Source organism: Mycteria americana, chromosome 10 (genome assembly GCF_035582795.1).
Source record: "Mycteria americana isolate JAX WOST 10 ecotype Jacksonville Zoo and Gardens chromosome 10, USCA_MyAme_1.0, whole genome shotgun sequence".
Lineage (NCBI taxonomy): Eukaryota > Metazoa > Chordata > Aves > Ciconiiformes > Ciconiidae > Mycteria > Mycteria americana.
The window spans coordinates 25240232-25262877 of NC_134374.1; the positions used below are offsets into that span (position 1 = coordinate 25240232).

Below are 22646 nucleotides of genomic sequence, written 5' to 3' on the forward strand. Positions count from 1 at the left end.
TTGGCTTGTAAAGATTTTCTTCTCTTCCAGTTTTTTGGGGGTTTTTCAAAACGCCTTTTAGTTGTTCGATTTTTAATTTTTTTGTTTCATTTTTAACCATTTTTTCACCTTATTTTTTCTTTTTTTTTTTTTCCTCGGGATTCGGGGAGGCTCCGCGGGCGCCGCCGCCCCTCGCCCGGCCGCGCTCCGGAGGGGGCCGGATCGCCGCTCCCCTCTACCACGCCGACGCTTGAGTTGGATTTATTATCTTTTTTTTTTTTTTCCTTTTTAAATTTTATTTTTTTCCTGGGTTTTCTCTTCTAAAAGCAGCCCGCGGAGGAAGGCGGGGGGGGGGTCTGCCGGCGGTGGGACCCCCCCCAGCCCCGGTCCGGCGGTGAGAGCCGGGGCGGGCCGGGTCTGAACAAAGCCGGCGGCGGGGCTGCGGCGCTCCCCCGGCTATACGTGCAGCTAAATTATGTGTATATATATATATATGTGTGTGTGTGTGTGTGCGCTGTATGTCTGCGTACGTGTCTCTGCCCCGGCTGAGGCGCAGGAACAATGAGAAGGGGCTTTTCCAGCGCGCCGGGATGAAGGGCGAGGAAGAGGAGGAGGAGGAAGGTGCTCGGCCGCGGGCGCTGCTGGCCCGGGGATGGTGGCTTTGCGAGCCCTCTTGCTGGGCTTTATCTTGTAGATCACAGAGTGTTTGTTTATCTTAGCCCCTTCTCGCTTAAAAAAAACCCCCAAACCCTGCTTTTAGGCTGATGATTTATGGTGGTGTTTTTGTTTTTTTTTTTTTCCCCTTACCACATTTCTCTTAAAAAAAAAAAAAAAAGAGTTTTTGAGGATTGAAGAGAACCAAAACAATTTGGACAACCTTCCTGCTTGGCCGCTTCCATTCCAACCAAACATTTATTTCTGTTTTTTTGGAGGGGGTGGCAGGGGAAAGCAACTTTGCTGGCACACGCGTGTGCACACACGCGCTGTCGAGCGCCGGTCCCGCGTGTTGGGGACGCTGGGACGAGGGCTCCCACGAGTGGATTCTCCTGCTTGGTGTGGTTTTCCTTTCCTTCCTTTTGGAGATGTGTCTGTTGGCTGGGAGCAGAAAGAGCCCGTTGCCTGTCTGAGCCTGCGATGTCGGCAAATCGGTTCCAGAAGATACCTTTTTAGTCAAAAAAGGGCGGCTGGAGGTAGAAATGGCTTTGGCTCGGTGGTGGGGGACGCCATGTCGCCCCAGCCCGCTTTACTAGCGTTGGCTTTATGAAATGGCCAAGGCCCAGGGAGTTGGGCGGAGGCGGAGGCGATGCGGCGGGCACGCTGGGAGCTGGGGGTGGCACTGCCGGGGGGGCTGCCTGTGCCGGCACCGAGCCCTGGGTGCGGTGGGCTCGGAGGCATCCCTCCCCGGCGGGGCGTCGTGGGGTGGTTTGAGGTGTTTCTTGTTTCTCCCCCAATTTGGAGCTCGGTGGTTGTCCTCCCTCGGTGCAGCTTTCCGGTTGCGTGCCATCCCGCGTGGGGGCGGCTCCCGTGGATGCCTGGCGTGGGGCAGCAGCCCGGGGGGCTCGAGGGGCAGTGCCGGTGCTTCCCCAGGGATGGGAGAAGGTGGGAAGTGCCCAAAATGTTGGCGTTCCCACCCAGAAATGGCTCTGCCGGGGCGGGATGGGCGCTGGGAGGGATCCCACAGCTGTGGGGCAGGAGCGATGGTTGGGTTTTGCCATGGTGGGGGCTGTCGGTGCCCGGCCGTGCTCCCAGTCGCACCCCATCGGTCTGTGCCCGTGCGGCCTGACCCCAGACCCTCGTCTTTGGGGTCCATCTTTGGGGTCTCCACTTTCTTTTACACCTTAACGCTCCTGCCTGCGAGTTTCGCAGGTTGCGTGGCGTTGGGCAGAGCCTCTTCACGGCCGCTCCTGCCTGCGAACGCAGTTGAGCAAGCCAGTCTGGGGAACCGCCTGCTGTACAAAGTCTGGTTCCAGTTTGAGGAAAGGCCATGCTCATTGTTAGACTGGGCTTACCCTCCTGGATAGATGCATTAAACCCCCCCCCCCGCACGTGCGCTCACCGCCGTACTTTGGGCTTTCAGGCCCCTTCCTCCAGCGCTCCGTGGGCGATGCCGTGTCTGTGCCAGCCCTCCGCCCCGCTCCACCGAGCTTTAACTCTTGTTTTTAGAGTAAAGAGAGCTAAAGCCTTTAAAAATAACAGCGCTAAGTGGAATTTTCCAACAGATAGAAGGAGAACGCGTCGCGCGTTGGGCCGTCCGGTCTTGGTGGTGTCACTGTAAATAATGAAAATATTTTTCTGCCCTTTCCTCTTCTGGGAAGCTTGGGGCTGCGCTTACAAAGTGTGGGCTTATAACTTGGCTGGGACGTCCCGGGCAGGTTCCTGACCTGGTGGTGGTTATCAGAGGGACGCTGATAACGCATCCGATAGAAGGAACGATTTCCTAGGCGAGTTAAGACTGGCTGAAGCTGCAGCACTCTATGCTGCGCCGGGGAGACGTTTCCCTTCCGCTCCTAGGTGTGCGTCCAAAAGTCAGCAGCGAAATCGTCACCGTCTGCCTATTGTGAATAATTCTGCGTCTTTTAAGGGGGGGGAAATAGGCCTAGAAATGTTTTCTCTGGATAAAAGGTGATAAGTCACAAACCCGCGCTTGGGACAAGGTCAGGGTAAATTCGATCCCGTCTGAGCGAGCTTTCCCCGGGATGTCTGCGGAGCCCCTTGGAAGGGCTCTCGGGGAGCCGGTACGGCTTTGGTTTTATTCCGTCGTGTCCGAAGTGGGCTTCGTGGGAGTGGGCAGAGAGTGCTTTCGGGATTTCGTCGGCCCTTTTGCTGCTCGGCCGGGGGTTGGTGGGAGCGTGCTCTTGTTGGACAGCCGGGAATTGCAGGAGAAATTCTGGCTAAATCCTTTCTGAACTCCCTGGGCTGTAATTTTGGAGAAATATTGACCCTGGTGGGCTCCTGTGCCGGCTGTTAAAAGGAAGCATTCCTTATAAAATATGGTTTGGAAAATTCATTTCAGGCTGGAATTCGCCTCTCTAGAAAGTATTTTAATAAGGAGGTGGGGGAAATGGGACACATCATCCGCGGGGCTCTGAAGAACGGGTCCTTTCGGCTCTGCTTTTCTCTCTTTCCCTTATATAAAGTTTTACTCGGCTCCACTCACTCTGCAGAACAGCCCAGCAACTTTCTAAAAACAAAATGAATGCATTTATTTCAAAAAAAAAAAAAAAAAAAGGTGGGGGGAAGGGGAAAACAAAACCCCAGACAAAAGTCTAATCCTTTGTGGTATTTTTATTCTGTCTTTAATGACATTATGGTGTCCTATTGAATTCTGTAAGCGCCGAGTTTGAAGCCTGGCGTATCTTTGCCTTTTTTTAATGCTTTTTTACGAGGGACAAAGTGCTTGCGGGAAGGCTGTGTCCGAGGGGAACGGCTGGCCCGGAGCTCTGCATCGGTGGGCTCGCACTTGTCGGAGCAGATGTAATTTAATTACCGTACCAGTGGGTGCATGAGGCGCTTTGCAGTATAAGGAGTTGGGAAATAGTGAAAACACGCTGCTTATTTTTAATTAAAAGCCGCGTTTGGCTCACGGAGCCTTCGGAGGCTCCCTCCTCCCGGGGAGCACGCGGGGCCGGGGGTTCCCGGGGTTGGGGGGTGCGGAGGGTCCCGTAAGGGATCCGACGGCCCCCGCGCACACCTCTGCCTCCCCAGGGCTTTGCTTGATCTCCGAAGGCTGGTTTGGATTAAGCGAGCCTGGATGGTCTGCATCCCGGTTGGAGTTTCCCCCCTGGAACGGAGGAGCCCTTTCCAAGCGTGGCAGGAGGTTGGGGCTGGGAGGGTGCTGCGGGGGGACCCTTTGCTGGGTGCCGGGGTGTTGGGTGCCCTCCCAGCACGGAGGGCTCTTGCTCTCGCTCCCTGCAAGGCAGAAGCCCCTGTGCCCGGCCCAGCGAGGTCAGGCTTCTTGCTGTGCCTGGGGGAAAGGAGCACCCAGGGCTCCTTGCGTGTCGGTCGGGAATGACTTCATTAACTTAAATTAAAAAAAAAAAAAAAAGTGAAGGCAAGGCTGCGGCTATTGCAGTAGCTGGGTAAATACCACTGGATTCTATAAAATGGATTTAACTGCTTCCTTTAAAAGAAAAAAAGAGCCGTGATGGGGTGGCTGATTGATTGTAAAAGGAGCCGTAGCTTTCTCCAGAGCAAAACAGCTGCTGCAGCTCCTCGGAGCCGCGTGGCCGCGGGGACCGGCCGGGGCTTTTGTGCCATTTTGGATGGTGGAGGGCCGGGAGGGAGCTGGCGGGGCCGCTGCCCTCCTCCGCTGCACCTGAGCGACTTCATGGCTTTTGGTTTGAACCCGCTCCTGGTTTTGAACTCCTTGGGTCCCGGTCCCGAACAGGCTGCGTGCGGCAGGGTGGGATGCGCCCTCGCACGGCGCGGCCACGGCCGGGCGGGCGGGGGTCCCCTGTGAGCAGCTCTCCCGGCTGGGCAGGGGTCCCCCCAAGCCCTGCAGATGTTTGTACGGGTCGTGGGGATTGCGGAGATCCCCGATGCACGTGCAGCCCCTTGCACGACACCCGTCAGGAGGTGCTCGGGTTGTCCCTTGGAATCTGGGGGCTTAGCAGTAGGGATGGCCCTTTCTTTCCATGCAGGATTTCTGCATCCCACCTGCCCCACGGCTTCCCCGTGGCTCTCCGGTCCCTGCCCCGCTGGCAGGGCACCCCGTAGTCAGCAGAGCGATGGCAGCGCTGCTGGGAAGCCGCTCTGCCTGCGGAGCGCTGGGGTCCGGTGGGAAAACATCTTGTACAGATCAGTAGCACATGCTACTTGGAGTCTGGCAGCTGAAACAGGGTGGGGAGAAACAAAGCTGAAATCCATTCTGTGTCTAATTAATGATTGCTTGTATCGGGAGAGCAGGAGGAGGACTCTGGGCTCGGCGCTATCTCGGCGTCACATCTGGGCAGGAATGTGGCGGCGGTGCTGCGGGGCTTTTGTTGTGCTCGCCTCGGAAGAGCTGGGGTCCTTTCTGCTGCTTTCCAACGCCTTTCTCCTTCCCGTCCCTCGCTCTGGGGTGGGCGGCGTGGCGGCTCGGCAGAGAAACCTCCTCTGGCGAGCAGGAGAGGGGGTGGTGGTGGTTCGCCTGCTCGTGGAGAGGTTTGGTGCGCACCCAGCATCCTTCAGGAAGGTTTTTGTTGCCCCTTGCGTGTCGTCTGCGGTTGGAGCACCGGTGCTCTGCTCATGGCTGCGCTGGAGCCTCGGGATCCCGGCACTCCTGGCTCCGCCAGCCTGTCCGGGCTCGGTCCCAGACAAGTCGGACAAGCTGGGGCTAAACGTTCTGCTTGGTTAGGCCGGGTTGGTGCACGAGGTGGGGTTTGCACGGCCCCCGCGCTTTCGGGAGCAGGGTCCTTCCCGTGGGGCTCGAGCCAAACCCCACAGAGGCCGTGGGCGATGCCTGGAGGGGATGGGGGCTCGAGAGGCCTCAAGCACCCCCCTCCCTGGGGAGGGCCAGAGGATTTGGGACGGGTTTGGGGGTTACTCGCCATGTTTCGGCGAGCGGCGACTTCTCCTCGGCGAGCTCTCCCCGCCGGCGCCCCTGGGCGGGATCCGACCCAGCTCAGGTGCCGGCGTGGCAGTGCCGCCCCGGCCGAGCCGAGCAGCTGCACTTCAAAAATGCCAGCTATTTATAACCCTGGCTCGGCTGCTCTGGAATAACCTTTTCCTACCCGCAGCCGGCCCTTCCCAGGTGGGCTGCTCCCCCTGTCCAAGGCCGCGGGACCGGGCTTTGCCAGCGGGGCTGCCGTGGGGGCTGCGCGGAGAGCCGGAGCGGGGGGGGGGGGGGGGGACGACGGACGGACTTGTTTGCATCCAACCGTGAACTTCCCTCGGTGTTCTCCAAGGGCTCCGTCCCGCCGTGACGCCGCGCCTGCGCGTACGTCCACATGTGCCGTGTCTGCTGGCCCGGCCGTCGGCGGGGTTGGGCTGCGGTGAGAGGCTTCGCGTTAGCCCGGTTTGACGTGGGTTGGCTCTTGCTGGTGCCAGTGTGGAGGTGCTGGGGGTGGCATGCCCAGGGGACGCTGCACCAGCTCTCTGGCCCTGCACCTTCAGGCTGGAGTTTTGGAAGTGCCTTCCTTGCCGTGGCTGGGTCGCCTTCCCTGCAAAGGCCTGGGGTGGGTGCCCTCCCTGGGAGGGGGGTCCTGGCTGGTTTTGGTGGCTCCCAAGCCTGCCTCGCCGCTCCACGTGCGGTGATGGGACACGAGTGTCCCGTTTCCTGGCAATCCCTTGCACCCGGCAGCGCCTTGCAGCGCGAGCCCAGCCTTGGGGACCGTGTGCCCCGCCTGGCTTTCGGCATCCAACGGCTTCTGAGTAGGTACTTCAGAAAAAGCAAAGTGCGTTTTCACGGCTTATCAGCTGTAAATACCCTTACACCATTAATATTGATCACGGAGTGTTTGCGTGTTTTCCTTCTCATTAAGGCTGGGAAACGTCTGCGGTTGCACATGCATTAGTGGCAAGGCTGAGACTCGACACCGTCTTCTCTCTGCTACCGATTTTAACGTTTTCCTGGGTTTCTGAACCGTGTGAGCGCAGTCTGGTGCGTGGGCTTGCGCACAGGGCCGGCAGCCTCGGGGCTGGGGGATGCGGCGATGCTCGGGGATGTGATGGTGCTGGGCTCCGGCATTCTTTGTCTGGGCTCGCTGTAGTATCGCAGCCGAACGCGAGGGGGAGGTCCATGGCCCCCCGGCTCCCACTGGGGTTTCGGGGGCCAAACTGTCGACGTGCGTTGGAAAGGGGGAATGGGTGCAAAGGCGCTTCCCCCCTTAAAGCTGGGGGGGGGGGGGGGGGGGATGGCCGGTTTTTGCCCGGGCAGGGGGTCAGGGCGGGCTCCCCCCGTGCCGGCGGGGCTGCCGGCGTAGCCTGCCTGCAGCCGGGCGGGCAGCATATGGAAAGGATCTGGGTGTAATATCCCGGGCTGCAGCGCGGCTTTGCTGAAGAGGCCACTTCAGCAGGGGACGCGGCGTGGTTAGTCCTCCCGGCTGACACATCCCAGGCCTTCCTCAGACTTGAAAGAGCTCGAGTTCGCCTTTGAATCTGAGGATTTACAGCCCTTTTAGGCCTCTTCAATAAAAGCACGGCTCCCTCCTCAGACAGAGCCCACCGTCTCCCTCCTCCGGGCTCATTATCCCGGGGATTTGTGTTGCTCGCTCTCGCGCGCTCTCGCTCTGTTGTTCGCTACCGCCGCTTTCTTCAGATGTGCGGCCGAGAACTTCAGAGCATAAAAGCGGAGCCAGCGTGAGCCGGGGGAGCTGGGGGTCCCGGCGCTGCCAGGACGCGGCCCCGGCCATGAGCACGAGCAAGCCCGGCTCCAGACCCAGCACGGTGCAGGGAGAGGACCCCTCAGCTGGTGATGCTGGGGGTCCGCCAGCATCTCCCCCTGCGGTTGGGGAGCATCGGCTCCCCATGCCCCGCGTGTTCCTGGTGATCCCTCTGCCATCCCTCGTGGGCTACACAGGGCCGCGAGCAAACCGGGATGAGCTCCCGTCTCTCCGGGCGAGCACGCGGAGAGCGCCGGGCGCATGGCGTGCGCCCACCCCTCTCTGCCTCGTCTCGGCACATGCGGGCACTTAAGCATCCTCAGCCCTGCAGATCATGTCTGCTTTATACAGGCACGTCAAGCCTCTAACTGTTTAAAGAGAGGCTTAGGAAAGAGTCCAGAGAAACGACATAATAATTATTGTATTACAAATTGTTTCCTTTAATGGGCCCTGTCGGATCGCTCAGTCTGCTAAACACATTGTGCCCTCCCCCAGCCCCGCGCTGCCGCGGCCCCTTTCCACCGCTCCAGCCTCCCCTCGCAAACCCGGCTCCGCTGGAAAATTCCTCCTGCCGAGGAGCCCGGGTGGCGGGGCGAGGGACGGGGGCTGCGTGGGCACCCACCCGGCCCCCCGCAAGGCGGGGAGGATGGGGCGGCCCCGTCTCTGAGGAGGGGTCCTCTCCCTCGGGCGGGCGGTGGTCCCTGCCCCTTCCCTTGCTCCGCAGCGTTGCCTTGCCCTGGGCTTTGCACCTCCCAAGGGCTTTCGGGTCAGCGGCAGCCCCAGCTGATGCTCGGGGCTCACGGGCACCTACTCACCGGTCAAAAACTTCTTGCCCTGCCTGCACCGGTGCCGCAGGCAGGGCAGGACGGGCAGAGTGAGGCTCCTGCCCTTCCCCGGCGTTTCGGTGCTTGCGTTGGTGGTGGACGGCTCCCAGGCAGCTTTTTGGCAGCTCCCACCCCTGAGGGCTGTGGGGCGTAAGGAGAGGAGCCACCAGCAGCAGCGCGAATTTTTTCGCTGCCCCCAAAGAATAAACGTGTTGGAATTAAGCAGCAGGTTACGTTTCTTCAAGGCCGAGCAGCAAATATGTTTTAAATTTGGCAGCCGGCAGCAGAGAGCGGGTGGGAGAAATTTTCCAGGTATTGCGTTACACTTTCCCCTAAAAGGGCTCTGCTTTGGGGCTGGCGATTAAAGGGAGGAGAGGAGGGGCGGCCCCGGGCGCGGGGATGGGGGCTGCGGGCCCTGGGGGAGCGGACCCCCTCCCTCGCGCGTGCTCGCGGCCCCGCGCGCTCCCGCTCCCTCCGGCGCGCTCCCGAGGGCGCGGGGGCCGTGATGCTCGCCCCGGCTGACTCAGGCCCTGCCCGGGGCAGGGGTGCGCTGCGGGGGACGGCCGGGATTAATTTTTGGGCTTCCTCCCTCTGGGCGCGATGGGAAATTTCCACCTGGCTGTGGGCACCGCCCCGTTCCCCCGGCCTGCCGGGCTCTGCCTTGCCCTCCTCTCCTCCTCTGATGTCTTTAATAAACTCTTCATGCAAGAGTGAGCCTGGGATCCACTCCCAGCACGGAACTGGGGCTCGGCCAATTAGTCAATTATTTTAGAGGAAGAAATTTAAAAAAAAAAAAAAAAAAAAAAAAAAATCCTGTTTTTTTAGGGAAAGCTCTGGCCAATGCATCAGCGAGCAGCCCCTCTCCTGCGGGGCTGAGCTGGAGGGGCTCCACGCAGCTCCTGCCGTGGTGACCGCTGCCTGCAGTCGCCGAGCCCCGGCGTGTCCCCCCGTGTTGGCGGGACGGGACGCTGCCCCTCGCACCGAGCAAGAGACGGGGTCTTGGCAGCTGCCTGCGCTCTGGCTCGCTGCCTGTCCCCCCTGCACCCGGCTGTCCCGCCCAGCGTGTCCCTCGTCCCTGGGCGGCCGGGCGGGTGGTCCATGAGCATCCCCTCCGGAGCTGGCACCGGTGCATCCCATTGTTACCAGAGCCCCTTCCCTCTCGCTGGGCAGAGCCGCGGAGCCCCGCGGTCCCCGCTGCCCGAGGGGAGCGGGGGGCCCGGCCGGGCTGGGATTTCAGGAAGGCGCTCGGAGGTGCGAAGGGCTGGAGGCAGCTGGAATTTCCCCTTCAGCTGCGTTTGGTTTTAAATTTGTATTGTTGTTCTTCGTGTAAATTTTGGGAGGACGCGGCTTGGTTGTGCACCCCTGCCTGCGCATCCATGCTGACACGTGCTCTCTGGTGGTGTGCCTCCCTCCCCTGCATCCTCGTTAGCGGTGCCTTGGCTGTAGCTAATTGCTGAAATAATTGGGGCAGCAACGGCCAGGCAAGGCAGCGGTGCTGGACCGGGGTCGGCGGAGGGAGAGGAGAGGAGAGGAGGGTCTGTGCCTCCTGGCCCCCCAGCCCTCTCCCACCCCCCTGTCCTGCGCCGGCACGGCTTTGTGCCCCTTGGCGTTGCTGCAGTAGGAGAACTTTTTCTTGTTTTCTTTCTTTTTTGCTCGTGCCTGAGCTACAGAAAAGCTCTTTGGTGGGGACAGAGGATGGAGGAGAGCCCGCTCGCGGGGTGCTGGGGTGTTCCCTCCCCGCAAGCGATGGGTGCTGGGGCTCGGGGGGAGGCTCTGCAGGGCCGCCCCGTCCCTGTAGCTGCGGTGACGGCAGGGAGAGGGGCACAGCCCCTGCTGGCTTCGGTGGCTGAGAGCGCTTGAGATGGCACGTGTTGGTGGGCAGGCCAGCCGGCCAGCCTCACGTCTTGGGATTTTTCCCCTCGTTTTCCTCTGCAGAATTAAACTTTGTTCCCAAAAGGGCTGGGGAGGGGGTGGCACCCCAGGGTAATGGTGGGGAGCAGCCAGTACCTTCCCAGGGACTGGCTCCGGTGACAGTCCTGCGTGACCGGGGCGAGGGGCTCCCATGCGAGTCCCTTTCCAGGACCGGTTCCCGATCCCAGGGTGGTTTAACACTTGATGATGCTTTTGATCTCTGCCCTGACATGGTTAGCGATGGGTGCTGCATCCCTAATTACCCCCTTCATGTGGGGCTGTGCTGGTTGGTTGTGCTTACCCGGTCTCTCTCTCAAGGAAAAAAAAATAAAAAAATACCCTGCAAGGGCGTGTGCGGGGTGGGGGAGCGCAGCGTGCTTTCCCATACCACGCAGGAATCCTACAGCGCTCTTCATGTAGCCCTGGGTGTTCCCACCCACAGCAGGCAGCTTCATGCTCCTTGGCTGGTTTCATCACATCCAGGAGAGGCACGAAAGTCTTCCAAAACCACCTCCTTTTGCTGCGCGTGGAGCCGGTGGGCTTGGGAAGGCGGGTGGGGGTGCCCCCTTTCAGGGTGCCAACCGGTCAGTGGGGCTGGGGGTTTGCTGGTCGTGCCGCCTGGCCGGGGGAGCACCGGTGCCCGCCTAGCGTCCCTTCTCGGCTGGGTTTTACCCCTTTCGGGGTGCAGGCTGCATGTCGTGTCCCCAGCCTGGGGAGGGGGCGTCTGGGGTGGGGAAGGGCTGCGGGGTCCTCCTGGCTCCTGCTCTCCCAGGCAAGGGCCTTTCCTCCTTATTTTTCCTCTTTGAGGAGGGAGGCGCGTGGGTTGAGGACGGAGGCGCGTGGGTTGAGGATGGAAGCACGTGGGTTGAGGACGGAAGCACGTGGGTTGAGGACGGAGGCGCGTGGGTTGAGGACAGAGGCGCGTGGGTTGAGGGTTGAGGACGGAGGCGCGTGGGTTGAGGACGGAAGCACGTGGGTTGAGGACGAAGGCGCGTGGGTTGAGGACGGAGGCACGTGGGTTGAGGACGGAGGCACGTGGGTTGAGGACGGAAGCACGTGGGTTGAGGATGAAGGCGCGTGGGTTGAGGACGGAAGCACGTGGGTTGAGGATGAAGGCGCGTGGGTTGAGGACGGAGGCGCGTGGACCATCCTGCAGCGCTCCCAGGAGTTCATCCATGCCTGTAAAGCAGTCGGGGGTTTGTGGGACATCAAACTTGCAAGTAAAGCATTAACGTGCTGCAGCATCGTACCAGTGCACAGATGGAGCAGAGAAATTTTTGTATTTCTTATCCGAGAGTGCTTTCTCCTTAAGGTGCCTACAGGTGCCCGTCCCTGGTGCACCCAGTTCACCCCGTGTGCCTGAGACCTGGCGGGAGGGACCTTGCCCGCCCTGTGCCCTCCGTTGGGAAAGCCTCCCCTGCCTACTTCTTGTCGGGGAAGGGGGGGGAGAATCCCTTTCCTAGTTTATTAAAGATAAAGAGATTTGTTGATAGTATGAATGGTTTCCTTACACAAGGACGGGGAGCGGGTGACAGATACAAGAGCGGTGGGATAATTGCTTCCAGATGCTGCCTCCCCTCGTCGCCAAGGCCGTGTGTGTTCCAGCACCCTGCCAGCTCCGGCAAGCAAAACCCGGGGATCAGCCCGAAAACCGGGGCTGGCCCGAGTGGTTTCGAACAGCTCAGACTGCGATGGCTTTTGATTTCACCCCGTCTTCCGGTGGCTGGAGCGGACGTGGGAGAGGGTCGGCTTGCGAGCTGCGGCTGGGGCTCTCCTGGTTCCGCCAGCCCCCGAGCTGGGGCTTTACGAGCAATGCCGAGCGCTGCGGCACTGGGAACGCGATCCGGAGTTGGCGGCGCCGGCTGCGTCGTGCGCGGCAGGCGGCTCTCCCGGATCACGCCGCCTCGGGATGCTTGTGCCGTAAACGCCGCTTTTTTTGGCATCTGGGCTTTCTTGCAGAGAGCATCGTTGCTAGCAATAGTATCTATGATTATTTATTGGTTCCTAATGCCAAATAATGTAAACATCTGGCTAAGGCAGCGCACGTGTTGCTCGTGCGGTGGGACATCTCCGAGTGTTTGGCGTTGGGTTTACGCAGTGTGTGAATTAGAAGAAGGCAAATGGTGGGTTGTTTTGATAAACTCCCCTGAAGGTAGAGATTCTTGAAGGGCTTCGCTGCTGACCTTCTTGTTAATTACTGCTCTGCAGCGCCGGGAGGACGAGCTGAAAGGGAGTAATGAAGCGTTGTCATCCGGCGTGCTCAGCCCGGCCAGGGCCCCGCGAGGAAACCGCCTCCTCCCTTTTGCACCGGGGATGTGTGCCTCTCTCTGCATACTTATCGAGTATACTTATGAGCCTCGACTCATAAGACCTATTTTAAGGTTACGGTTCTGACCTTGATTTACACCGGCAATGGGTGTTGATGCAGGACTTTTCCCAAGGTAGCTGCGATAGAGGTAAATCTGGCTGATGATGAAGGTGCTGGGGAAGAAAAGGGAGCAGAATGGCTCGCTGTCGTGTTGCTTGCTGACGGACACGGATTTTATTTCCCTGCGATTTCCCCTGCTTTTAGCCCCAGACAAAGCTTGGTGGGAAGGAGAAAGGAAAACGTGAACTGAGGAAAATTTACTACTCCTGTGATTTCTGTAGCGCTTCTGAAGGTGAGAGTTGAGTCACTTTGCCTGGTACCAGCTCAGCAATTCCACCTCGTCCCCGGAGAGCGTCTGAAGTCACGCAGGGAGAAATAATGCTTGGGGTTAAAAATAGACGCTGACAATAGGAAGGGAGGACTGGAAAAGCTCCGTGTCAGGGCAGGTGGACAGAGCCCGGCAAAAGGCATCAGGATTGTGCGCTGCTAGAGCTGGGCTTTAATGGGTTAGACCGGAATTAAACCTCATTTGCACTTGTCCTAACCGGGAGCGGATTTCCCTCTCGGGCTCGGATGTCAGGCGGGCAGGCCGGGCAAAGCGCCTCTGCTTTCCAGGGTCTTGCAGGAGTTTGTTAGCGAGGATGCGGTGCTGGCGGGGCCAGGGCTGGGGAAGGCGGCTGTTAAATCCTGATTGTTCGAGGAGGGCAGGTGGGACACGGCTTTGGCAGAGGAGAGCCCGGCACGGGGCGGGGGGGGGGATGTTCCAGCTCCCCTGGCGTATTTTAGGACTGATCTGGAGAGGGAGGGACTTAAACTTGATCCCCTTCCTCGCCAGCTGGGATGCGAGTCGTGCCCAGAGCGCTTTGCCGGGCTGTCCCAGTGCCACCAGTAGCCGCCTTGCTGGGAGCGGGGTGTGCAGGGTGCTGCTTGGCCGGGGACGGCGGCGGTGCCGAGGGGAGGGCGCTGAGCGGTGCCGGACTGCGCGTTCTGCAACCCTTGCCCGAGGCTTTTGTTAAAGCTCATTAAAACCATCTGTGGTTACCGGAGCCTGACCAGAAAGCCCGGGCGGCAGCGGAGGCTGGGGCAGCCCGAGTCCCCGTCCCTTGTCCCCGTGGTGGGGACGCGGCCAGCGCCGTCCCCCCGGGGCAGCCGCCAAGCAGCGGGCGGGAGGAGAGGGGGTCACGGCTCCCGCTGGAGCGGGACCAGGAGCGATTCCGGCTTCTCCCTTAGTTTAAAGCTTTTTTCTTTCTCTCCTGTTTCTTTCACGCTGGCAGCCCGCTCGGCCCTCTCCACCGCGTGAGATGCTGCGAGTACAATAGGGCTGCGAGGTGGGGCGGGAGGGTGGAAGGAGATGAAAGGGGAAAAGTAAAATTGAAGCATGTCTGGAAGGGCATTTTGATGTAAATGGGACTTTTTGATAGACTTTGAGAGACACCCGCAGAAAGGGCACCGGCCCCCTTCGGTGCGCTGAGCTCCGGGCTCGGCTCTTTCATTTGCTGGGGAAAAGGGCATTTTTTTCATCGCGTGTTGGGTGCACCCATGCTTCCTACTGCTCCTCCCCGTCCCCATCACCGCCCGTGTCCTGGCGCGGGCCAGCCCCGCGTGCGTGTCTTAATGAAATCAAACGACCGGAGAGTCCCGTTCAAAATGTGAAAGTAGTGGCTGGATCTTGGGAAGGGGAAATGGCTTCTTGCAACCCAAGCAGGCAAACCAGGAGGGCACGGCTGCGTCCCACCTTCCTCCCCCCCGGCAGCTCCTGCAGACCTTTCCCCTCCCCGGGGAGGGCGCGTGTTGGATCCGCTCTCGTCCTTTTGATCCCAGCCCTCGGCCTTGGCATCGTCTCGGCAGCTCTCCCGTGTTCGTGGAGATGTGGCCTCGCCGTGAGTCATCCTCCTTCCTTTCTGCTGCTTTTTTATTTTTCCCTTTTCCTTCTCCTAAGCGAGCACTTACTGAAAGGAAGCAGCATATTCATCCAGGAAACAAGAGCACAATAAACGTACGGCTTTTATAGTTTAAAAGGCGTCTCTGTCGTGCTTGTCACTGCTGCTTTGACAAGCTGGGGGTGAGAGGCGGCTGCCGGCGGCGGGGGGCCAGGGATGCTCCCCGTGCGCATCGGCCCCGGGGCCCCTGGTCCTGCCCGGAGGCGGGGAGCCCCTGGGGGGTGGCCGCTCTCCTGTTGCCTTCCCGTGCGCTCGCGTGCTTCTGCTCGGCAGCTACCGACCCTGCCAAGGCGAGAGGAGGAGAAACGAGGACAGCGCTGCTCCCCGGAGAGAAGTCTGACAGGTCGGGGGGCTGGGAGGGGAGAACGGGGAAGGTCGGTCGGAGCTGGCGTCCGCGTCCCCGTGCCGTCGCAGATGATGGGTAGCCCGAGAGGAGACCTGTCACTTCTCATCTGCGCGTTGCCGGCTGAGCCCGTGGCTGGGCTCGCGTCCTCCCTGCACCTCCCCGCTGCCGCCCTCGCCTTCCTCGGGTTGTTGTTGTTGCGCACCGAGCTGTTGGCAGTCCGAAAATTTACTGCTGGTATAAAACCATCAAAAAACCCAACTGTTAGTCGGTAAAAATGGCAAGGCAATTGCAGGGGAACTTGTTTCTTCCTCTGACAAACTTCTGACTCAGTCCTTTAATCTCTAATCTAGGTTTATGGTCATCTTTATTGAAATGCTGGGCTCTGCGAAGAGTTGACATGTATGACCATCATAAACCAGGAGTTATGGGAGCCCAGAATTGCCTTGATGGTCCAAGTGTCTGCAGGAAGCATTTTTAAAATCCGTAATCGGGATTTATTGGCCATTGTGGCTGAAACTGTCAGTAGAAAATAAAATAATCAGCCCGGGACTGTTTTTTTCCTCTTTGGCATTTGACTCCTTGCACATATTCTTAAATCATTTTGTGTCTTGCCTGCATGCTTAATGCCTTTCTAAGTGGGGGGCTGCGGGTGAGAGGAGAGGGGTCCAGCCCCGGTCGGTGCTGGGTGCCCCAGCTCCCATCCCTGGCCGGGCGCAGGCTCCCCGGTCCTGTCCTGTCCCCACACGCTCCCCTGCCTCCCCATCCTCCCCATCCTGGGCAGGCTGAACATCTCCTAGTTGGCGTACCACGGCGCGTGGTGTTCGTGGGCACGTCCGTGGCAGCACCGCTGCTGTGCAGGATGCGGACGTGGGGGACATGAGCAACGTGCATGCCTGGAGGAGGCATCTCAGCTGGTTTCTCGCCTGGTGTAGCCGGGTCTTATAAATGCTATGTGTTTTTTGGGGTTTATTTTATTGTTGTTAAAGATGTACCTAACAGGAAACGTAAGTTGTGGAAAGGCATCCTCCTTGGGTCGGTCGGGAAAGGGAGCAAGGAGGCTCCCTGTGTCCGCTTCTGGGACACGGAGACTGCCAGGACCTTTATCGCTCAAACTATCAATTTCCATCGCGTTACAACAGCACGGAGACCAGCGCACGAGGCCAACAATGCATTTTTCTGCAAGGCAACTGCTCTGTGCCAGAGCCGCAGAGGAGCCCGCGCTGCTCCCGGGGTGGCATGGGCGATGCTGGGCTGCCCTCCCTCCTTGCTCCGGCTGCGTCCGCAGCCCTACTTGCCGGTAAAGGAGACCTCCGTGCCCCGTAGCTTCTCCTTGCAAAGGACCTTGGTGTTAAATCTCTTTGGTTTTTTTCTTTTTGCATAAGCTAAATCCACCCAACTTATTTTTTTTCCCCCCACTTTTTTCCCAGTCTTTGAGTCCCTTCTGTGCTTTGCAGTCGCTCCCCGTCCGCGTCCGACGGGGGCTGCCCAGGCTAGGGATGCTCGGTATCGCTCTCGCCGGTGCCTGGCGTTGCCCTGCTTGTGGGCGCAGGATACGTCCCACGCTCCCGGCATCCGGAGGCAAAATTCTGCTCCGGCCCCGAGCATCTTCCTGGCCCATCCCCGTTATCTCCAGTGGCCCTTTTGCTCTCCCCTAACCTGCGGCCATAAGCAGCACCCGACAGTGCCGGGTCCCGAGTTAGCCTGAAATAGTCTGCTCGGGTCGATAAATATCTCTGTTTCCGTTTTGTTTATCTTTAATGGCAAAGCTTTTTGTTAAGCTTTCTCGTATTATCATCACGCTTAATCATGCAGGGTGACTTCTAAAAGTACTTTTTTAAATGCTAGTTTTTATCCAGGTTTTAAAATTGAAATTCATTTTTTATCCAGAGGCAGGATATAAATGACTCTACTAAAATTAGATTAATCCTAATAAGAATGTCAGTTATCATTTCTGAATACATTAAAATTTTTTTTGAAATTTTACATGCCTCTTTAGCTATAATTGCTAGTGTAATTTCTTACATAGACATGGTGTGTCCTCACGGTTGACAGAAATACTTAATGCAATGTCGACACCGCAGTAAGTTCCAAATTAGTGCGTCGCAGTCACTGCAAACGTTTTGAACTTTCTCCTTAACAAATTAAAAAAAAAAAAAAAAGGAAAAAGCACCTTAAATGCAAAGCAAGACTAAAATGCGTTAAGCTCGGCGGAGTGAAGCAGGACGGTTGGAGGCTGGAGCCCTTCAGAAGGGCCCTTCATGAGCTGGGAGAGGGAGGCAGAAAGGGAAGGGGGAGCTGAGGGTCCCGGGGGGCCGGGGAGGCGATTTGGGGTCCGGCGAGCGAGGGCAGGTCGTGGGGTTTGTGTGGAGGGGGGGTGAGCCCTGCCCGGGTCCCGGGGGCTGCGGGGCAGGACCGGGGCGGTTCTGGAGCAGCACCGGTGCTGGCTTGGGATTTTTGTTAAGGCATGGTAAATAAACCCCCTTTCCCGGTGGGTGCCCTGAAACCTTCGCTGCCTGCGTGCGCGCAAGGTGGGCGTTTGATCTCTTCTTTCCTTCCTGAGCTCCGGTCGCTTCCAGCGCTTGTGCTGCGCGTTGGGGAGCGGGTTCGGAGCGAGCGGGTTCGGAGCGAGCGGGTTCGGAGCGAGCGTGCCGCCCAGGCTGCAGCCCTCCGCAAGCGTCTGCCGGCAGCGCGCAGCCTCGCAGCGCCCTGGAACTCCCCGGCTCTGCGTGGTGGGCGGCGGGGGGATGCCGCGGGACAGCGGGGTGTCAGCTCCGTGCCCGGAGCGGGGCAGACCCCGCTGCTGGCAGCGTCCCCGCGCATGCGGCCGGTGCTTTGCAATAAACACCCCGTTGCAATAAAAGGGTCGGCAGCATCGGCCCTCTCTGGCTCCCGGCGTGGTGGCATCGCGGGGACGTGTCCCCAGCCCGGTGGCACAGCGTGCGGTGGGGCGAGGGCTGCAGCTGGGAATGCCTGAGCTAGCGGGATTTTGGAGCAAGGCTCTGGGGAATCGCATCTGGCAGCAAAGCTGGGGGGGGAGGAAGTGGTTGGGGGGAGACTTTGGTCTCCTGCGGCATCTCGTCAGCGTTCTTCCATGCGCGTGGGTGGCAAGTCGGAGGTTTTCGTCTCGGGGGGGGGGGGGGAGGATTGCGAATGCTCCCCGTCCGCAGGCAATTGGAAACCGCTGCGCATTGGGCCGGCGCATTGGGTGCTCTGCTCTCCTCCTCCTCCCCGGGCCCGAAGGCTGGTTTATTTTTAGGTTTAAAACCGGAGCTTTTCTTAGCGCCTTGTTCAAGCTCCCGCTGGGAGCGGGGACCGTGTGTCCGGGCAGGGTCTGGGGACATCCCTGGGGAAGGGGCCGAAGAGGAGCACCAGCCCCGAGACCTCCGGGTCTGGCAGCATCCGTGACACCCGAGACAGCAATGGGCTTTCTGGTTCCTCTCCTTCTCCTGTTCTCAGCAGGAGGTTGTACGTTTTATTAAAGTTCAGCCGTACGTGTATCTGGCCTAAAAATAAAAGCAAGTACAAGCCAGATCTCTTTCGGCAGGAGGAGAGGCTTAAACCTGACACGCTTGTGTAGTGCTGGCCTCTCTCCCGGCCCCTCTCTCAGCTGCCGCTGTGCCGACCAGCCCTGAACTGGGTAAACTGGGACCAGTGGAGGGGGGAGCACAGGGGGTCCCAGCTCCTTCCAGTGGTGAAGCCTTTAGGAGGGTCTTTCTCTTTGCCGCCGGCTGTAGATACATAGAAAATGGGGGCTTTTGCGCCTGAACGGGACCTCTCAGTAAAGAGGGAATGTGGGCAGCCCTAGGAAGAGGTTTTGGGGAGAAAGGGGCAGTTTTCTTCCCCGCTGAGGGACACCCAGGAGCACGGCCTGAGGCGGAGGCTGGATTCACGTGTTCTTGCAGAGCTTGCTCACCAGGCTTTGGTGATCGCTCACGGTTTGTGTGCAGGAGGAAAAGAGGGGGGGGAAATACCATCTTTTGAGGTCTTGTGACTCATCTTTAGCTTTTTCTCCTAGACCTAAACCAAGACCCATCCACCCCTGTGGTGTGGGGCCGAAGGTCCTGCACAGCCAAGTGCAGCGTGAGGATGATAGGGCTGACTCAGAGGTGAGGAGTACTGCCTGACCTGGTTACTGGGGCAGTTACTGCACGGCTGTAGTGGACGGCTGTCGGGGCGGTTGTACGCATGCACTTCGTTATAATGGGGTGGTTAAGAAGGTCTTCGTAAGGCGGGCTGCAGACGAGCGAGTTCCCGGTAATGACACCGGGGCTGAGGGATGGGGATTTGCAGCTGCCTGGGAAGATGGCACTTCCAGACTGAGCCGGAATGACAGAACTCGTTTGGCCACATCTGGGAGCCGGGAGATCAAAGGGCCCGGCAGTGAGTCACGGCGGCGTGGCGAGGGGTGACGCTGCTCCCCAGGGACGAACGGGCTGGCAGCCGCCACCGGCGGGGCTGGCGAAACCCGGGAGACCTGTTGGTGCAGGGCAGGGCATCCCGCAGCCGGGCTGTGGGTAACCATCCACAGGGTTTTCTCTTCTCCCTGCCCAGTTCCTGATGCTGGGATTAATCTTTCAAACCACAGCATCGCTTCCCCGGGGTGAGCTCGAGCCCCAACCATCCCGGGGACCCGCTCGCAAGTGGGGCCGGTGCACGGGGACCGTCACCCAGCCCTCGGTGGGATCTCCGGGGATGGAGGTGCAAGCCCTGGCACACCGTGCGGGGCTCCTGGGTGGCAGGGGAAGGGGCTTCCCCGGGCCCTGGCCTCAGCCAGGTCCCTGTTGCTGCTGCTGCTCCCCAGGGCAGGCATGGGTTTTGTATTTGTGGAAGTCCTCAGAAAAATGGGTGAGGCTGGTTGCCCTTCTGCCTTGCTTCGGAGGTGGCCACATGGCCGTGTGAGGCTGGTTGCCCTTCTGCCTTGCTTCGGAGGTGGCCACATGGCCGTGTGAGGCTGGTTGCCCTTCTGCCTTGCTTCGGAGGTGGCCACATGGCCGTGTGAGGCTGGTTGCCCTTCTCCCTTGCTTCAGAGGTGGCCACATGGCCGTGTGAGGCTGGTTGCCCTTCTCCCTCGCTTCGGAGGTGGCCACGTGGCCGTGTGAGGCTGGTTGCCCTTCTCCCTTGCTTCGGAGGTGGCCACGTGGCCGTGTGCGCCTGGTGTAGCGTGAAGCGGGGAGCCGAGGGGTTTGGGGACCCCTCCTGTACCCCTGGGGATGCAGCAGCAGCAGCAGCTTGCGGCACTTGGTGTTGGCCAGGTCGGGGTGCAGGAGCGTGGCCAGCCACGGTCCCGTGGGGACCCAAGCGTGGGGAGGTGGCTGGTTTGGGGCTCCCAGCTGCAAACTGGGTTTGTGGGGTGCAGGGTTAGCTGGGGTGCAGGGAGGAAGGGACTTCCTCTCACCCAAAGGCTAACCGCAGGCTGTAACTTCATCTCTTGGCTCTTTGCTTTCAGTTCTTCGTTTTTCCAGCCGAGTTGGAAAAGTGAGAGGTGGGAAGCGGGGGGGTGGGGGGGGGGGGTCTTTGGAAAACACGGGGTTGGTGTCAGGTCTGGTGGGCTGAGTCCCCCCGCCCGCCTTCCCCTGCGTCCCCCAACCCCGCATTGTGGAGGGCTGCGATTTGCCTCCTCCTGTCCCGGCTGGGGATTAATCTGCATGAGAATTAGCGGGGCTTGGCGGGGAGGTCTTGCTCTTGGGTTCCTCGGGCATATTCCTGCCGCTGCCGCTTTCCCTTCCAAGTGGGCGCCCAGCCGCCGCTGCCTCCCCTGCCAAAGTAATTCTTTGCTTTGGAACCGGGAGACCAAATCTCCTCCGTCTTATTTCGGAGGGGTCAGGGAAGGAGTGGGAACCCCGCTGATCCAACCTTGTTCCCTTTTAACCTGCCTCTGCCTCTCTCCCCCTCCCGGCCCCCCGTCCTCCGGATGAGCGGGGCTGCAGCCAGGGCACGAGCGTCCAAACCGAAGCAAAGCCGAAAAACACACGGGGCCGAGCGGGGAACCCGATCTGCTTCCGTTGGATCATTTAATACCTGCAGCATCCCATGTTCAGGGTTTGGGTTCGTGCCGCTTCTGGTGCCGTCTGGCTTTTGCAATGCTGAGCTCTGCTCGGTACTGCTTTCCTCTTCCCGTGGGGTTTTTGGGTTGGGTTTTTTTGGGGGGGGACGGTGGTCGTGGCTGCAGCATCCAGCTGCCAACCTCTGGAGGGGCAGCCGGGGCGGGGGAGCCGCGGCGCGGGCAGGCAGAAGGTGAGCGCTGGCTGCCCGCACCTCGGCCCCCGCCGCCGCTGCCCGCGCCTCATTGTCTCACTTCTCTCTCCATTCCTACGCCAATTAAAGAGCCGTGTTGCCATTCATGGCCCTTATGGTTTTGTTCAGTTGTCTGTCAGCTCTTGTCAAGCCCTGTCCCCTTCCCCTCCCCCGTTTTCAAAAACAAAACCCCTGACAAACCCCCCTTTGAATCCCCTCTTACCTCACTCCCAGCGTGGGGCCCCATTGACGGGAGATGCCGGCGGCAGCGGCGGGGAGACCGCTCCCCACGCCGCCTTTGTGGGCTGCCGGCGGCCCCCCCGGCCCCCGGCCTCCCCGCTTCTTGACAGCATTAATCAGATAACTCGGCTCGTCTTTATTTCTCCGAGGGGAGGTGCGGGACGATATTACTTGAGGGAGAAAATATGGCGCTTTTTTCCCTTTATTTTTTGGCCAAGCCCTTGGTCCCCTCACTGGCGGAGTTGCTTATTGTGCTGAAAAATAACGAGTTTGCAGGGGTGCGTGTGGGGCGAGCCTGGGGCACCCCCAATGCTCCTTATTCTGCCCAAACGGTGCCTGCACCCCGGGCCGGCGCTGGTGGGAGCCCGGGGTCCCCAGAGCCATGTGCCACCGGCGGTGGGGAGCGCTGCAGGTGGCAGCAGCAGCCTGCGCCAGTGCTCTGGCCCCAATTAAATCTCCAAACTCCCTCAATTACCTGCTCTTTTTTTTTTTTTTACCCCCCCCTTGCAGGGTTTGGATTAATATCGTTTGTTTGCAATGGTTGGGTACAACATCTGAATGCACGGGGTGCTGCACGGAGCTTGGGAAGATGGAGCAGCGCGTGGCTGCTCACATCAGCGCCTGGCTCCTGCAAGGGCTGTGAGCCCTCCTCCTCCTCCTCTTCCTCCTCCTCGGGGCGTTGGGGTGGTCAGCACCCATCTCCTTGGTGGTGGATGGGGATTGGGAGGCGTCCTGGCCGAGCCCCCCAGGGGACAAAGGAAAACGAGGGGTTGAAAGGAAACATTCACCTTTTTGTGGGTGCTTCCCTTTGGCACCGCTCGGCCCCGGCGTGGCGGTGGGCCGGGGGTCCCCCGTCATCCCCCACCGCCCGTGCACACCTTCGCCAGTCGTGGGGGTGTAGCAAGAGCAAGCGGGGGGCACCGAGCGGCTCGAGGGCTGGCACAGAAACCCCCCTCCGGCGAGCCTCGCCACGGCGGGGTCCTGTGCCGGTGGTTTCTGCGGTGGCTCTGCTATCGCTGATGCGTGCTCTGGCCTCTGCGGGACGAAGCCCGAAGCCACCCAACATCTGCTGGGTGTTTGTGGGTGGCCGACGGGCCGCGGTTGAGATGGCGTGGAAGGAGAGGTGGCTGGAAACCGGGCCCTGCCGGTCCCCGCTGCGGGAGGGGACGGCAGAGCCGTGTCCCCGGGCTCCCTGCCCAGCTGGGTGCTTCGGTGTCCACCCGTGGGCAGCCAGCACCGTGGGTCTCCATCGGCCGTCCCCTTTGGGGCTGGTGGGGAGTCTGGGGCTCGGATGCTCTCCGGCGGCGTGTACCTTCGCCACGCTCTAATTACTGGGGCGGCTCGGGGAGAAAGCCCTTCCCGCAGCCCTGCCGCGGCGCAGAAGGGCTCTGAGTCACCGGGGCCGGCCCTGGCTGCCGGCGGCCGTGGGGCCAGGGATGTCGCCGGCTGCGGTGGCAGCCGCCGGCCACGGGCGCCGAGGTGTGGCCGGCACCGCGACACCCA

General features: G+C 60.1%; 1 protein-coding gene across 1 annotated transcript in view; it reads left to right on the plus strand.

Annotated features, from left to right (window-relative positions):
* Nucleotides 1–22646, plus strand: part of EFNB1 (ephrin B1) — a 54069-nt gene that overhangs the window by 636 nt on the left and 30787 nt on the right. The window lies entirely within an intron of this gene.